Source organism: Urocitellus parryii, unplaced genomic scaffold (assembly GCF_045843805.1).
Source record: "Urocitellus parryii isolate mUroPar1 unplaced genomic scaffold, mUroPar1.hap1 Scaffold_43, whole genome shotgun sequence".
NCBI classification, from domain to species: domain Eukaryota; kingdom Metazoa; phylum Chordata; class Mammalia; order Rodentia; family Sciuridae; genus Urocitellus; species Urocitellus parryii.
Window position 1 is genome coordinate 613,286 of NW_027553833.1, and position 15,633 is coordinate 628,918.

General features: G+C 56.3%; 1 pseudogene; it reads left to right on the forward strand.

The window, feature by feature from the left end:
• Nucleotides 1-15,633, forward strand: part of LOC144252457 (paired box protein Pax-8-like) — a 42,282-nt pseudogene that overhangs the window by 11,520 nt on the left and 15,129 nt on the right.

Below are 15,633 nucleotides of genomic sequence, written 5' to 3' on the forward strand. Positions count from 1 at the left end.
GCACACTTGGCTCAGCAAGTGTGCACACCTCCAGTGTTGACGTCCAGGGCTGCGTGGAAGTCACAGGAAGCCCCGCACGCACCCCGGCTCCTCAGCAGCAGGCCAGCCTCTCTCCTCCTGGGCTGTGGGATCTAGACCTCCTTCACTTCGAAGAGCACACGTCAGAGGAAGCCAAGCTGCTGGAGGCCAAGAGCGTGTGGGCTTCACTGACTGACTGTGGATCTGCCTGCCTCCCTGCCTCCCTCCCTCTTCCCCCTGCCTCCCTCTCTGCCTCCCTGCATCCATCCCTGCCTCCCTCCCTCCCTTCTCCCCCTCCTTCCTCCCTTCTCCCCCTCCCTCCCTCCCCTCCTTCTTCCCTCCTCCCCTGCCTCCCTCCCTCTTCCCCCTCTTTCCCCCCTCCTTCCCCTGCCTCCCTCCCTCCTCCCCCTCCTTCCTCCCTCCTACCCCTCTTCCCTCCCTCTTCCCCCTCTTTCCTCCCTCCTCCCCTTCCTTCCTCCCTCCTCCCCCTCCTCCCTTCCTCCTCCCCTGCCTCCCTCCCTCCTCCTCCTCCTTCCTTCCTCCTCCCCCCTCCCTTCCTCCTCCCCCTGCCTCCCTCCCTCCTCCCTCTCCTTCCTCCCTCCTCCCCCGCCTCCATCCCTCCTGCTCCTGCCTCCATCCCTCCTCCCCCTGCCTCCCTCTCTCCTCCCCTGCCTCCCTCCTCCCTCCTCCCCTTCCTCCCTCCCTCCTCCCTCTGCCTCCCTCCCTCCTCCCTCTGCCTCCCTCCCTCCTCCCTCTGCCTTCATCCCTCCTCTCCCTCCTTCCTTCCTCCTCCCCCTGCCTCCCTCCATCCCTCCTCCCCCTGCCTCCCTCCCTCCTCCCCTTCCTTCCTCCCTCCTCCCCCACCTCCATCCCTCCTCCTCCTGCCTCCATCCCTCCTCCCCCTGCCTCCCTCCCTCCTCCCCTGCCTCCCTCCCTCCTCCCCTGCCTCCCTCCTCCCTCCTCCCCTTCCTTCCTCCCTCCTCCCTCTGCCTCCCTCCTTCCTCCCTCTGCCTCCATCCCTCCTCCCCCTGCCTCTATCCCTCCTCTCCCTCCTTCCTCCCTCCTCCCCTGCCTCCATCCCTCCTCCCCCTCCTTCCTCTCTCCTCCTTGCATCTCAGATCACCTCAGTTCCTCCTTAATACTCTTATTTTTCTCCAACACCCAGAAAACCAATCCCCTGTATTAAAGCCCTCTCCTCCTCCTTGTGGACCTACCAAGAGAATTAAACTAGCACATGAAGCCTCACCAGCCACTGTTCTCCTCCCCCAAGTTCCCTTGACTATAAAACTCCCCTCCTATTGTTTTCAACCAAATTTCTCAAAAAACAGTCCTATTGATCCTGCATGTTGATGGAGGCTGTGGGAGAAAGGTAAAGGATATTGTGAGCACATCTAAACAAGACCCTGACCTGCTCTGCAGGATGAAGCAGAGCCCCTGGAAGAAGTGACCTAGAGCTGAGCTCCACAAGATGCACAAGAGTCAACAGATAAGACAAGAGGTCCAAGCCAAGGCAGCAGCATGTGCAAGGGCCCTGCAGTAGGGGATCCTCCAATAGTTCCCAGGACATGCAGAAGCCAAATCCAGAGGGTGCCACAGAAGGTGACAAGCTCAACGCTTGCAGGGCACTGCGGTCACCAGCCAACACAAGAGAAGCAGCCTCTCTATTGCCTAAGTGGATATTTCCAACAGGAAGCTGAATGTGCAAGTGGCAGGAAGACCTAGAGACACCTGGGACACCCACAATGCCTCGGAAGACGGGTGGTAGTAGAAGAGTGAGAGTGAACCGCCAAGGAGAGCCTCGGAGTGGAGCAGCCCCGAGATTTGAGAGAAACCTGGGGGCGCAACAGACATGGTGGAGCAAAAGCTGGAAAAAAGATTGAAAAGCCCAGACTGAAGGTCCAAGGAGCCAGTGGACAGCCTTGTGTGGAAGCCCCTTGGAAAGAGAGAACATGGCCTCGGGCAGCCCCCACCTGGCCATGCACTACCTCCATGGCCAAGTGCGGATGCACATGCCCAGCAGGAGGCAGCAAGGCCAGTGGGAGGAAAGAAGGGAACGGGAGCAGCACATTTGCCTGCTTCTTAAAATGGGGTTGAAAACAGGAAAGTCAGATGTGGTGCACGCCTGAGACTGAGGCAGGAGGATCTCCAAGTTCAAGGCCAACCTCAGCAATTAGCGAGGCCGTAAGCCACTTAGCAAGACCCTGTCTCTAAATAAAATACCCAAAATGGGCTGGGGCAGGGGCTAGTGGTTAAGCACCCCTGGGTTCAGTCTCATGTACAAGTTATATATATATAAAGAGTATCATGGTCAAGAAAATAATTTTTTTCCAAGGCAAGGGCTGGGGAGGCAACACGGAGTAACTTAATTGCATTTGTAGCTGCAGAGGAAGGACTGAGTAGAAAGGAGATAGACAATATAAAAGAAAGCCTGGCCCCATGGGGCATATCTGTAATCCCAGCTCCCAGAGGCTGAGGCAGAAGCATCGGAAGTTCAAGGCCATCCTGGGCAACTTAGTGAGATCCTGTCTCAAAACAAAGACAAACACAAACCAAAACACCCTGGGGGACACTTTATGGAATCTCAGGTTCTAGAACAGGTTGGAGGAGGAGGAATCAATGAGATTCTGAGGTCTGAGCTTTCCTCAGACCTTCTCTTCTCCAGTCCCGTGAGGAGGACAAAGGGAAGCACAGAGATCCCCAGGGCCACCCAGCACACTGGGGTGCAGCAGACACAGGGTGCTGCTTTCCTGCATTTCTGCTCTTTTCGTCCCAATCTGAGGATCTGTGTCTAGGTGACCCATGACCTCATGGGTGATGGGCTAATCTGCTCTGCAGGTGGGGCCCTGGGGTTTCACGGTTCTGGGACACTTTCTTTGGGAGCACATTGAAGCAGAAGGCATGGACTTGACTCTGGAAAGGGAGAAACTTGGAGGGCGTAGAGACCACAGACCTGCAGGTGAGCATTCGGGGAACGTTGGAACACAGGCCAGGCTGAGATGGAGACCAGGGGTGGTGCTGGAGTCTGGGACTTGGGGGTCACCACAGGAGATCCCCGAATCACTGCCACCACCCCGACAATGCAGAGCACGTTTTTGTCTCATGTGTGTGCAGGCGTTGATTAAACTGTGCACCAGGTGTTAGGGAGACAAAGACAGGCCCTGCCCTTGAGGAATGCACAGGAATCCACACTAGATAAAGCTTCTGTTCACGCAGTTGATCTGTGACGGGAACGTGAGCAAAGAACTCCAGGGCATGGGAGAAGTCTTCCTGCATCTTGAAGGTTTGATATCAGTGCATGTAATGAGACTCTCGGGACATCAGCCTCCTTTTTCTTCTCCTGTCCCTGCTCTTTAGAGTCTTCTAAGTGGTGAAAAAATTATAAAGATGGCCCTACACCTCTCTTAACATCACCTTCCCAAAGGAGAGAGCAAGCCCCACGTAGAGCTAAGGTTAAGTCCCCTTGGACCTGAGAAAGCTCTGGCCCCCTGTCTGCAGCATCCGGCCAGGGCCACAGGTCTTCCTTCTCCACACCCACCCCTCCCCACCCACGCCCCTCTAGAAGGTAAAGGGTCTTTGCTTAAACCTCAGATCTCTTACTGGCTCACACCTTCCCTGCACCCGCCTCGCGCCCAGCCAGGGGCTCCTATTCACTGCTGGCTTCTGGCCTCAGGCCCACCCGTCTGCAGAGCAGCATAGACAGGGGGTCAGCGCAGTGGGCACCAGGCCACTCCCCAGGGCAGGAAGGAAGCCTGCACCCACCTCTGGGTGTTTGGTGGTGACTCACCTAGAAAAGTCCACTCCCCCACACCGGACACAGGAAAGATGAAAGTCCTTCCATTGCAGGGACTCGGTTCAAAACCTCAAACCATAGGAGCCACTTCATCCGCAGCTGCCAGCCCTCTCCAGCTCACCTTCCTGCCTGTCCATGCCTCTCAACTTCTCCAAGTCACCAAGACTTTACACATGGGATTTGCTCCTGCTTCCTGTGGAAATGCCTTCCTGGGTCACCTCCTAGTCTCTCCTCCCTGCAACTGCCCTCCGATCACTTCACAGCTGGACTGACCTCTCTTGGGGACTTCTCCCTCTGACATGGCAATTCCCAATTTATCTGATTGTATCCACTGAAAGGGTTTAAGGACCCAAGGGACAGCATCAAGGTTTGAGCCTCAGCACTTGGTATCTCAGTCATGATTGGCACTTGGTGGATGGGTCATTGAGTTTAAAAGAAATGAAATCCAAAGTACAAGCCCAGCTTGGTGGCACACACCAGTAATCAACGGCTCCAGCGGCTGAGGCAGGAGGCTGGCAAGTTCAAGGCCAGCCTCAGCAATTCATCAAGGCCCTAAGCAACTTAGAGAGACCCTGTTTTAAAATCAAAAACCAAAAAGGGCTGGGGATGTGGCTCAGTGGTTAAGTGACCCCGGGCTCAATCCCTAGTACAAAAAAAAAAAAAAAAAGAAAGAAAAAGAAAACCAAAGTACATAAAGAATACTTGTTAGGAGAAGGGGTTGGAGGAAAGGGGAACAAGCAGAGTCATTCTCTTAAAATTGTCTTCACCAGCCATTACCTGGCCTAAACCAGGGACCTCCGTGTGGTCTCAGACTAGTAACAGTCACACCTTCTGGAAACTTCTTAGAAACACAGATTCTTGGTTCCGTCATAGACCTACTAATTCAGAAACAGCCTTGAGTCCAGCCATTTTTGCCAACCTCCTTAGTGATTCTGACACACACTTACGTTGGAAAGACCTGGGGCCTTGCCTGGGTCAGAGCCCTCGGCCATGTGAACAAAAAACAAAATCAGAAAAACATTCTCATTTCTATCAGGATTTTCAGCCACCCAACACTTCTCCACGTCCATCCTCGTCTTCTTGTGGCACTTGTCCCAGGACAGCAGCAGACACGACGAGAAGTCACGTTAACTGTTCAATAGACAGAAACACTGGGGTGGCAAACCAACCCCAAACCCACCTTCTCAAAGGATGAGATTGGAACGGGTCAGGTGGAGGCAGGAATCGTGGTTCTTGGCCTTGGCACAAACACCCAAGCCTCCTCCTCGTATGGGCATCGGTAGTTCTGGAAAATGGGGGCAAAGCTGGACCTAGCAGGTCGTGTCTGTTTGGGAAATTGTCCAGCACCCCTTTGGTTTAGCCTCGGGGCCCAAAAGATCCAAAGGGCAGTACAATGGCAAGTGGGGGAGATGCGTGGCCCGAGGGGCCAGCGTGAGGGCCGCTCTTCCCACTGTCTGGGCCTCGCTGAGGCTCACAACCCTTTGTTTTAAGAAAGCTGTTCTGCTGAAGGCCGCTGGAGCCCCTGAGGACATGGACAGGCAGCTCAAAACATGCTATCACTGGGCAATGAAAGGCACTCGGTGCCCAGCTAAGACCCTTCCCGCCCGCAGTCATAAATAGACTCCACTGGCTCCCACAGGGGCCTGGTCATGGCTCCTTCTTGCCTGCCGGCTCTCTCTGACTCCCACCCCGGGGTTCTGACCACCTCCAGGTCATCCACCAAATCATGCTCTGGTGTGAAAAGACCTTCCCTACCCAGGCCACAGCACCTTCAGAAAGGACTGCAGGCCAGTCCCACACCTCACCGGCCAGCTCTGGCCACTGAGCCATTGGGTAGCCTGGGAGCAGCTCCAGTCTGAGCCTCAGACTTCGGGTGGATCCTGGCTCTTTCTGGTATAGTCTTGAGTCTCAAATGAGTCATGTAAATCAAGTCGCTAAAATTCTCCTGATCCCAGTCCCCTGGTTGAATAAGTGGAGATCTGAGTCCTAAAATTAGCCCCACTGGGTGGTTTCATGGAGTGGAATATGTCAGGGAGTCTGACCGATGGTGCTCTCTGGCCTCAAAGCCTTTGCATACGCTGTTCCACTGCCCGGAATAGTTTTCTCCTTCTTCTGCCACTCGGCGGGCACCTCTTTACCTTTGGCCTCAGCTTCGACTTTCCAGAAACCCTTCTGTGATTCCCTGACAGGGGCCAGGTCCCCTCCTCTGGTTCCAAGGGACTGTTTGCTACTTTGGGATTCTACTATAATAAAGCCATGAGGCGAGAGCGGGCTGGGGTCTGCCATATTTACCTCAGTGACCATGAGCCTCCCACCGCGGCTGGCACAGAGTGGGCACTCAGTCAGCTCAGGTCTGCTGAGAGAATGGGCTCAGAATGGAGGAGGACCGAGGCCAGAGCAGGAAAGCAGCTGAGAGTCTGCGGCCTGACGGGGCCGTCCTGGAGCCCATGGGGTCCCCAGCCAGGCCTCTGCCCACCATTTTAGTGCTCTGACCTGTTAGAGGAGAAACCCTGAGGCTCTCTCAGGCAGGACACCCGCCGTCAGGGCTGGGGTCCACTCCCCCCAGCTCAACCAGAGAAGCTCTGTGTTCATTCTTTGGTGTTTGTTTGTGACCGGGTTTCAACACCATTTCTGTGGTTTAAAGAGAAATGGGGAGACTATGGATCTCCTCCTGAGCCCTCATTTCATAGAAAAGGAAAGGAGACCCAGGGAGGAGAGGGTCCCCCTAGGACACCGAGGACACAAGGACACCCTGAGTATTTCTCCTTACCTGCCTTCAGAGGAAGGAAGGGGCTTGGTGTCTGGAGTGAAGGGCTTGGTCAGAAGGAGACAGGACAGGCCCCAAGGGCCCCCAGGGCATGCTGCTCCCCTCTGGAACCAGCAGTGGGCGTCGGGTCTGAGCATAAGGACCACTGGTGCCCCGTCCAGGAGGTGGGACTCCAAGTTGGAGCTCAGTCACGGCGGGGCTCAGTCATCGGGGCTCAGTCATGGTCGCACACCTGCGGCCTATGCTTCCCCACCTCCCCGCCTGATCCTGACCACTCTCCCCGGGGTGTTGTGTTTCCAGGCCATGGTGGGCTGAACCAGCTGGGAGGGGCCTTTGTGAACGGCAGACCCCTGCCCGAAGTGATGCGCCAGCGCATCGTGGACCTGGCCCACCAGGGCGTGAGGCCCTGCGACATCTCTCGCCAGCTCCGCGTCAGCCACGGCTGCGTGAGCAAGATCCTCGGCAGGTAAGCTCGCAGTTCAGTGCGCCCCCACGCTCTGCAGAGCTGGCCTCCCACGTCCAGCTTCAGTCCTGGGACCCGGACAGGGTGTGGTGGCGCCTCTGCCCGCTATGGCCTCCTGCTGTTTCCTGTCCTCGCTTCCTTCTCTGCCTGTTTCTCCTTCCTTTGGCTTCTCTCTTTTGGGGGGAAAGGGGGTTAACAGGACTGAACTCAGGGCACTTGACCACTGAGCCCCATCCCCAGCCCTATTTTCTATTTTATTTGGAGACAGAGTCTCACTGAGTTGCCTAGCGCCTCACCACTGCTGAGGCTCGCCTTGACCTCGCCATCCTCCTGCCTCGGCCTCCTGAGCTGCTGGGATGACAGGGTGCACCACTGCGCCCGGCTCCTTTTTATCCTTTACCCATGTCTTGTTTCTGCAGCCGTCTTTGCTCTTCATACAGGAGACTCACCCCCCAGTTCCTTCTCTGGTGACACCTAGGGAAATGGGGCCCCTAGGAAGGCCCCACAGTAGAGAAGGCTCCTGGGGTCTAACCACTGCAAGGGGGACGTCTGGGTTTGTGCCCCTGCGACAGAAGCAAGGGAGTGGCTTGCTCAGTCTCCAGGCCCAACTCGGCCTCCCTGAGTAGCCTCTCTGGGAGTCAGGCCTAGAGGCTGGGATTCTTATGAGGTGACACTCAGGACCCCTGGGCACTGTTGCTCTATAAGCACCCAACATGGTGGCCCTCAGCCCCAGCTGCCCTGGAAGAAACTTAAACATAACAATAAAATTAAGTGTCTGTGCTCCAGCTCAGACTGATTTAGGGGACTGGGTCTAGGCCCCCACCTTCCCCCTGCAACCAGGTGGGGAACTACTTCAGGGGGGCAGGGGCAGCACAGGCTTCCAGCAGAAATGCCTCGCCCTGGAGGACTCTGGGTTTTGAGGTAGTTCCATGCACCCGTCCCCCTCCTCCACCCCGCACGTGGATTCAGGGGGACCCCGGGTGCCAGGAGGCAAAGGGCCTGGCTGTAAGTGAACCCTGCAAACCCCGACTCCCTGCCCTGGGCTGTCAGGTTGGGGTCCAGGAGAGGGGATTTCCGAGATGGCTGTGGAGTCCCAGACAGGAGGGGAGCTCTGGTCACTAGTGACCAACAGAATTTGGAAGAGTTTGGCCCCGATGGCAGAAGAGGGTGTCTACAGCAGGGAGGGGAGGATGTCCTGACCCAGGCCACCCATCTGCCACAGCAGAGAGCGGGGCAGAGGCTGGATGCCAGCAGGCTCAGCTTGAGGGACTGAGCCTGGCCAGGGATCCCCAAGGCTGGCCTCCAGAGTCCAGAGGACCAGCCTCACACCGGCAGTGGAAGCAGGATGGTCAAGGAGAAGATCAGTCAGCCTTCAGCCCAGAGAAACCGCCACTGTGCCCCACGGTTCCCACTGGGCCCAGCCAAGATGCCCCTCCTTACAGGGGATACCTCATGACCCTGGCCCTGATGGGGGCAGGCAGAGCCTGGACAGAGGTAAGGCAAGGAGAGGAGCCGGGGCGTCCAGCAGAGGGCTCTGGTTTGGAGGCAGCATGAGCCTCCTCAAGAAAGGGATGTGGACAGTTCTGGGCACGCCAGGTGCCGGAGGCAGCCTTGGGCACCTCACTCCCATGGCCCTCCCCAGAAGCTTCAGACAGACAGAGGCGGGGAGGCTCTGGAGACATCCCCCCCCAAAGACCCCCTGCTTATTGGGTAATTCTTTGGGGTTCTCTATTGGAGTAGGTACTACGAGACTGGAAGCATCCGGCCTGGAGTGATATGGGGCTCCAAGCCCAAGGTGGCCACCCCCAAGGTGGTGGAGAAGATCGGGGATTACAAGCGGCAGAACCCCACCATGTTTGCCTGGGAGATCAGGGACCGGCTCCTGGCCGAGGGCATCTGTGACAATGACACCGTGCCCAGTGTCAGCTCCATCAACAGGTGAGAGACTGCAGCCTCTGGCCTTGGGTGGGGGCCTGGCTTTGGGATCATGAAGGAACCAAGCAGGGGCCCAACCCAGAGGGACTCGGGCCTTGGGCTGCAGAGTTGGCAGGACCTCTCCGTTCCCACAGTTGTTCCCCCACCTCCTCTCTCCACACTGGAGGCAACCTCCCCCTGCCCCACTCCACAGGGACCCCCATCTGCACCTTCCTTCCTCAGATACCACATCCTCTTTCATTGGACCAAAGAATGTTCCTGAACTGGTCATCTCCTGACCACTCTCCTGGCCCCATTCAAGCACCTGGTCATCTGTTCAGCCCTGCAGATAGCTACAGCCCATCAAGCGCTTACTCTTCATCCATTATTCATCACTCACTCAGTTACCAGTCACCTGCAGCCCCGGGGACACAAAATTCCTCCCCTGTACAGCTTACAGTCTAATGGGAGCATAGATGCAAACCCAGTACCCACACAGACACTATAAAAATGCAGTTCCAAGTCCTGCTAAGGACAGGAACATGGGGGCATGTGGACCAGCACAGGGTGACTTTATGGGGTTATGAAAGGCTTCCCCTGAGTAAGAGGCAAGGAAGAAGAGCTGACTAGTCAAAAAGGAGCAAAGGAAATGTCTGAGACATTCAAATGCCCTGTGGCTAACACAGTCTTATACAAAAAGCTAAAGGAGAGCCAATAGACAGAGGGAAGGGAACCTGAGGCATGCTGAGGGGTTGGTGCCAAGTTATATACTCTTTGCTTTTGACTTCGGAGCCCTTGTCAGATTTTAAGCAGGATGCTGACTTGCATTTCAAAAATCTCACCTTGCCCCAATAGGGTGAGTCGATTGGAAAGGGTCAAGAGTGGATGGGGTGGGCCATGAGTGCCCGTGGTGGGAAAGAACACTGTTGGCATGCGCTGAGGTTATCAAGGAAGGATCAAGGCTGGAGAGGTTATCAAGGTCAAATCCACAGAACTTGGGGACGAGCTTGATTGGGAGGGGCAGGCAGATGCCCCTTCTGCACTTGACCTTGAGTGACCGATGTTTCCAACATGACATGAGGACACAGGCAGGGCCGGTGTGAAGACAGAGATCGGGGATTTGGATGTTGTTCTAGTTAGCTTTCTCATTGCTGTGACTAAATGACCCGAGCATCACCTCTATAGAGGAGGAAGAATTATTGAGGGCCCACGGTTTCAGAGGTCTCAGTCCATAGACAGCAGGCTCCATTCCTCAGGCTGGAGTGAGGCTAAACATCATAGCAGGAGAGTGTGGTGGAGGGAAGAGGCTCACATGGGGATCAGGAAGCAGAGAGAGACTCCACTCGCCAGATACAAGTATGTAACCCAGGGCCAGCCCCATGCCCACCTGCCCAGCCACACCTACCACCTCAGCTGCCATCAGCTCACCCCAGCAGGGGTCAGTTCACTGGCTGGGCTGAAGCTGTCACCCCAGCCATTTCTCTTCTGAACCTTCTGGCATTGTCTCACACCTGAGCTTTAGGGACACCTCGCATCCTCACCATAATGGATGTGGACTAGCTGAGGCGGAAACCCCTCTGAGGTGACCAGTGGAGTGTCAGAAAGGCCACCCACCTGGGCAGCGCTGGGGCCTGTTTCCTCCTCTTTCTCTAGTGACGTTTTGTTCTTCCTCGCAGAATCATCCGGACCAAAGTGCAGCAACCGTTTAACCTCCCCATGGACAGCTGCGTGGCCACCAAGTCCCTGAGTCCAGGACACACACTGAGTGAGTTCTGGGGGCTTGGAAGCTCACAAAACCCCTGGCACACAGATCCCCACCGCGTCCCCCAGGAGCCCCCAGATGCATCCCAGCACCCACGCCACCCACCTGCCCCAGCCCCTGCGTGGACGGAGCTGTCGAGTTGACAAGCCTGTCTTGGTCCCCATGGAAGGTCCCGTGGACACAGAGAGGTGGAAAGGACAGGCATGGGTGACTCCAGCTGCCACCAGGGCTCAGGGCTCGGGTCACCACGTGGCCAGCTGGTCCCTCCAGGATGGCTGCAGGGGCTGGGGACACTCCCTCAGCTTGACACTCTCCCTCTCGCCCACTGCAGTCCCCAGCTCCACCGGCACGCCCCCTGAGTCCCCGTAGTCAGACTCCCTGGGCTCCACCTACTCCATCAACGGGCTCCTGGGAATCGCCCAGCCTGGCAGCGACAGCAAGAGGAAAATGGATGACAGTGAGTCCTGGGGGATGGGCGGGGACACTTGGGGTCTGACCCTTGCAGGGTCGCAGGCCCAGACCTGGAGCCCGGCTCTTGGCCCCCGGGATGGGTGGATGGGTCCCCTGAAAGCCTTCTCCCTGCCTGGCCACGCAGGTGACCAGGATAGCTGCCGGCTCAGCATTGACTCCCAGAGCAGCAGCAGCGGGCCCCGGAAGCACCTGCACACGGACGCCTTCAGCCAGCACCACCTGGAGCCGCTAGAGTGCCCGTTCGAGCGGCAGCACTACCCCGAGGCCTATGCCTCCCCCGGCCACACCAAAGGCGAGCAGGTGAGCCAGGCTGAGTCCGCAGAGCTCTGGGGCTGGGGGCTGGGGCACCTGCTCCACGCAGCCTCTAGCCTCGATTTCCCTGGGTGCTCCGGCAGCTCCACTCCTGGCCTCTTGCCTGCCCTCACCTTGGAGCCTGTCCCTTTAAGGGTGGGTGGCATAGCCAGGGGTGCCATCTCTGTGCTATCAGGGCCGGACGTTGTCACTGTCAAGTGGCCTTCCCACTATGACCTGAGCACCCTTCTGGCCCCACCTCCCCTTGCACACCCCATGAGCCTGCATTACTCATGTCCCCAAGCATGCCACCCTCGTCCACACCCCTCTGCCCTGGCACACCATGTGCCCTCCTCGGAGAATGCCTTTCCTCCTACTTCTCCTCCTGGAAAAATACCACTTGGCCGCTATGACTCAGCTCAACGCCGCTCTGCAAATCCACCCCTGCCCCTCAGACGTGCTCCGTCCCCTGTCTCTGGTCCTGCGACCCACACGTGGCTCCTGGGGACTTCTCAGGTGCATGGAAAGGACCTAGTGGGCGCAGCGAGGCACAGTGGTGTCTGGAGGGTGGCACAGGCTCTCGGCCGTGGCTGTCAGCCGTGGCTCTCGTCCCCAGCACCGAACTCTGTGTGCCTCTTGGAATAGCCACTCAAGGCTGTCCCAAGAGGGCACAGAGGCACCTGGGGAAATCGGGACAGTAGGTCACCAGCTGCTGGGAGTCTTTCTTCCCAGCACCCAGGACAGGTTGGCCTCTGGGAAAAGCTGAGCGAGATGTGAGAGGTCCCTTCCCGAGGCCAGCAGAGCCTCTGCCTCGCTGGCAACCACTGAGCCCTGGGTTCATATTGTCTGGGGAGCATTGAGTCTGGCCCCCAAGTCAGCCCGCTGAGGAGCATCTCTGGGGGGCCCACGCTGATCCAGAACGGAGGCGAGACTATGTGTGTGTATGTACACCTTTAAGATCTAAGTAGGACAGTAGGGGGTGCCGCCAATGATCAACTGAACAGTCGCCAGTGGCTGGCTGGACTGCTGGCCCCCAGCCAGCCCCACAGCTGGGCAGTCGATCTGCGTCAGCGATTTTATCAGCCTTGGCTGTGACAACGATGAGGGGTGCAGAGAGAGCTGGCCATCGGCAGACCTGGGAGAGGGCCTGGGTGCTCATCCAAGGGTCGGCACAGCTCCAGGAGGGGACAGGGCATCCATAGTGGCCTATCGGATGGCCTCTCTGTGGGAGCAAGCCTGCAGAAACCAGAGTGCAGCTCCAGCTGCCCCAGAGAGCAAAGAAACCCCCTGATAACACCTGGGCACCTGCTGGGTCCCCAGAGCCATTTCCTGGCTCCAACCTCACACCCAAAGGACTCTGCCTGGCTACAGACAGCCCCTGGACCCTGCTGGCATACATATTCGGGAGATCCAGGAATGAGAGGCTCTCAGAGCTAGAGGGGACCTCAGGGACCACCCAGTCCTGTGTGTGGAGATAGCCCAGACCCAGAGAGCAGGCAAAGGCTTGAGGAAATAGATGGCTGCCAGGCTCAGGCCTATCAGCCCCGGGTTTATTCAGATGGTGCCACTTTACCTGCTTGGAAAAGATGCTTCCATATACATCCTGGTTTGAATGAAGACCAAGCAAAAGCATCTGAAAACCTTCAAACTGCCACCACCAGGCAGCCTACAGAGGAGGAAATCCAGGTGCAGACTGTGAATCACTCCTTCTCTCAGGCACCTGGCTGGGTGGTGAGAGGCACGGAGAACCCAGCCTGTGCCCAGGGCTTCTTAGGTCTGAGCCCCTGCCTCCCCAGCCTTTGGTACTGACTGTGCTTCCAGAGTAACACTGTGTTCTCACACATGAGCACAGAGAGGCCCTCTGGCTGGGGGATCCAAGAGCAAAGCACTGATTCTCACACTTGACCTTAGCATGGGGCAAAGACACCAGCTTCTTGTCTGGAAAAACAATCGGGGGGAAAAGTTTAACGGGAACTTCTGGTGGCCTCTGTCCTGGTTGCTGTTTTACTAGGGAGCATCATCAGAAACCCGTAGAGCTCTCCTTCTGCTAGTTCACAAGCCCACCAAGAAGCGGACCAACAGAGCGTGGATATTATGATGCCAGAGACCAAGAATTTGGCAGCTTCTGACTCTTCCCCAAACCCCCAAATAATATCTATCATAACTGCTCATTGAGCATCTGTTGTCAGCAAGCATTCTGGGATGAATGTTGCATATAAGTTTGTAGATAATATCTCATTCACTCTTCACATCAGTCAAGTAGATCCTAGGTCTATTGAAATAGGGGAGTTCAGGACTAGGTCTGATTCCCACCTGCTCACACAGGTGAGAGCAAGGATGCAGGAAGTCAAGTAGACTAAACGCCTTGGCTTGCCTGAGTTCTGAAGCATTGTGCAGCTGTGCCCCAAATCTAGGTTCAACCCCAGAAAACAATCCAGTCATCTCTGAGATGTTTAAGCTATTCAAAAACGTTAGACTCTAGTTGTTTCTTTTTTCTTCTTTCATTGAATAGCCTGGTTTTTGGAGACTAGAAATATCTTGAGTAAATATTTTGATATCAAATCAACTCAACCAAAGGCCTTTCAAATTTTTCTTACACTGTCTAGAATTTAGGGATTTTATTCAATTTCATTAAGCCAGGCCAGGCTCTGAGCAACTCCGCCCTGCCTGGGAGTTAGAGCCCTCGGAAGGCATGGAACCAGAGCACCACTTAGTCAGTAATTGCTGCTACATGCTAATGGTGCCCTGGTGCCCTCCAGAATTGCCTGCAGCTTCCAAAGGTGCCCAGCATGCAACCAGAAAGTGCTGCAGCTTTATGGAAAGCCCTGCTCAGTGGAAATAACCAAGAGCACCTGATAAAGATTTGCAACCAAAATGAACAGCAAGCATCTTTCAAGCAGAATCTGCATGCTGCTTTTGGCTTGGCTTTGGAGAGAGAATGCACCTGTCCTGTGGACCAGAGTCAGACTCTGATGTCCTAGGTTTAGGACAAAACAGGGACATTTACCCTCGTGGTCCAGCCTCTACATGTACCAAACAGACATGGTCACATGCACTCATGTCAAGGGACTGGGGAGGGGGGGACTCCATGAGATTGACAGGCAAAACCCCAATATTAGTGTAAGAAGTGGTCAGGATGTCATCCAGTTTAGGGCAGCAGGTGACACAGCAGGGCACTGGAATCTGATCCCGTCTCCAGCCCACAGGGGAGGGTGTGGAGTTTCTGAACCTCTCTGTGCCTCATTTTCTTTTCTTTTCTTTTCTTTTTTTTTTGTTGTTGTTGCTGTTGCTGGGGATTGAACTCAGGGGCACTCAACCACTGAGCTACCCCATTTTGTATTTTATTTGGAGACAGGGTCTCACTGAGTTGCTTAGTGCCTTGCTTTTGCTGAGGCGGGCTTTGAACTCAAGCCACCCTCTTGCCTCAGCCTCCTGTATGCCACTGGGACCCACTGTGCCTGCATTTTCTATTTGAAGGTGAATACATAAATAGTGGTGTGCAGGACTGTGAACTGCCTGTTCCAGCCACTGGCATTGACCATGCTCAAACCATGTGAGGGGACAAGGAGAGACCAGTGTCCAGCCAGGACACAGTTCCTTAAAGGACACCAGCCATCCTGTACCTGGACTCTCCTTCCACCAGCCAACCTTGAACTCTGGGGCCTGGAAGAGGCACTCACACTGTGGGACTTGGAGAACAGCAGGCTTTGAGTTGCAGAATAGGAATTCCTTCAACAGGCCACCTGGAACAAGGGACACCAGGAGCCAAGGAGGAAAGGGGCCTTTCCTGGGGGAGATTAGGGCCCTCATGTGCAGAGACAGGCTGCAGGCTCTGGAAAACTTAGCCAGGGCCTCCCTGTGCCCTACTGATTCCTCTTTCCCCTGCAGGGCCTCTACCCGCTGCCCTTGCTCAACAGCACCCTGGAGGATGGGAAGGCCACCTTGACCCCTTCCAACACGCCCCTGGGGCGCAACCTGTCGACTCACCAGAGCTACCCCGTGGTGGCAGGTAGGATGCCAAGGTGCCTGGGCCACCCGGGCCCAGCTGCGAGGGCGGCTGGAGGGCAGGGGAAGGCAGATGTGGCTGGTGTCAGGAGGAGCGTCTGTGGCCCCAGCCGGGAGAGGAGAGGTGGGCTGCAGGCTGGGCCTCCAGGGGG